This window comes from Dipodomys spectabilis, unplaced genomic scaffold (assembly GCF_019054845.1).
Source record: "Dipodomys spectabilis isolate Male_0828 unplaced genomic scaffold, ASM1905484v1 ptg000295l, whole genome shotgun sequence".
Lineage (NCBI taxonomy): Eukaryota > Metazoa > Chordata > Mammalia > Rodentia > Heteromyidae > Dipodomys > Dipodomys spectabilis.
The window spans coordinates 3,798,990-3,800,956 of NW_024870972.1; the positions used below are offsets into that span (position 1 = coordinate 3,798,990).

General features: G+C 33.3%; 1 non-coding gene across 1 annotated transcript; it reads right to left on the minus strand.

Moving 5' to 3' along the window:
• Nucleotides 1-399: 399 nt before the first annotated feature.
• Nucleotides 400-501, minus strand: LOC122126993. The gene has a single exon (XR_006151059.1). It is a non-coding gene; the product is annotated as a U6 spliceosomal RNA (small nuclear RNA).
• Between the last annotated feature and the right edge of the window lie 1,466 nt (nt 502-1,967).

The window sequence follows — 1,967 nt, forward strand, 5'->3', positions numbered from 1 at the left end:
AACAAACTGGGTGATGTCATTCTTTCTGATTGAGGCATAGAATTCCAGTACACACACACACACACACACACACACACACACACACACACACACACACACACACACACACATTTTCTTGATCCATTCGTTTACTGTGGGGCATCGGGTTTAGTTATGTATTTTAGCTATGGTAAATAATGCTGCAAGGAACATAGTTTTGCTCGTAGTTTTAGTATGGTCTTGTTTTTGATCATTTGGGTGAATGCCCAAAATGGGATTGCTGAGTCTTAGGGGCGCTCTCTGTAGTCTTTTGAAGAACCTCCATACTACTTTCCAAAGTCTTCGAACAAGTTTAAACTCTGAACAACAAAGCATTAAGGTTACCTTCTGTCCACATCCCATCAGAAAATCTGTTCTTTTAAAAATCTGGAATGCTTCACGAAGTTGATTGTCATCCTCAGACAGGGGCTATTCTTCTCTTTATTGTTCCAATGTTAGTGTACGTGTTAATGAATTGAGCACAAAACAATTTTATATATAAAGTGTAATTGATTTTCTTAAACTAGACAATTCCACAAAAATTAAATTCAAAAGAATTGTCATGAAATTTTAGAACCATGTATTTCTTACATAAGAACACATTTAAGAATAAAGTCAAGATTGACATGTCAAAAACAAAATAATTCCAGACATTTGTTGTTCAACGGATGTGTAGGAGGAGGAATTCAATTATTCTGTTCAAGGAACCTGTCATAATGAACACTATAGATATTGTTAAGGTTTGTTAAAATTTTAATGTTTTAAATAGGTTTAATTTTGGGTATGTGCTCATATATGGCAAAATTAAGACTATTTAGCAGGTTGTAAAATTTTTCATTAAAACATTTAAGATTCATGGTAGCAGTCATATACTACTAAGTATGTACATTTCAGAGTTTATACAATCTTTACTAATGAGAAGTTGCAAAGTGTTTGTGTAAAGATGCAGAGTGAAGATTTAAGACATTAACTTCACAGTTTCTGTTAAAATTTAAGGGCTTCCTTATTTTATATGTTAGCGAGGAACAAATGATGGTATAATCCATATACAAATGATGAGATGAACCATAAAAAATAATCTTAGTGGGTAATTTTAAAGGCTACTCATAGCCTATAAAATTCTTGTTGAGCATCATAGACTTAGGCAGTTTTAAATGTACAGCAATATGAGAAAATAATAAATCTAATATGTAGTACATTTCAAATACTGGAAACAGTGGTAAATGTTTTGTTTTTTATTTTATTATTCATTAATATTTATGTATTGGTTTTCCTTATTTGTAGCATTGTTTTCCTTGGTGTAATATAATACAACTTTTTGTAAGTCATCATTAGTAAGTACTTCGAGAATTTTATTGGGATGGCCACACCGTTTTTTATAGGTATATGTGAATTTACAAAGAGCAAAATTAGTAAGAACAAAATATTGATTAAAAATTTTATCAATTAGAATCTGTATCAGGAGTGTTGATAAATGTCCACACCTAAAATCTTAGCCCTAGACTGAAGCACTGGTGTTACAATGTTGAGCACACAAAAGTGAGAGACTGTGTTTTGTTTTGTTTTTGTTTTGTTTTTGTTGGTTGTGGGGCTTGAACTCTGGGTCCTGGGTACTGTCTCTCAGCGCTTCAGCTCAAGGCTAGTGATACTACTTGAGTCACAGCACCTCTTCCATCTTTATCTGCTTATGTGGTGCTGAGGAATCAAACTCAGGACCTCATGCATGCAAGGCAAGCACTCTACACTGAGCCACCCTCCCAGCACCTGAGAGACTGTGTTTTAAAAAATCATCTAAACAACATTTACTGTAGTTTTCTGAAGTCTTTCATCCTACACTGAATATTTTTTCTTACAAGCTTTCTAATAAATATGTAATCTATTCAATTTTGAAAAGTACTGTTTACCTCCCACTTATTTCTGGCATTTCTGACATCCAAGTTTCTCTGTGT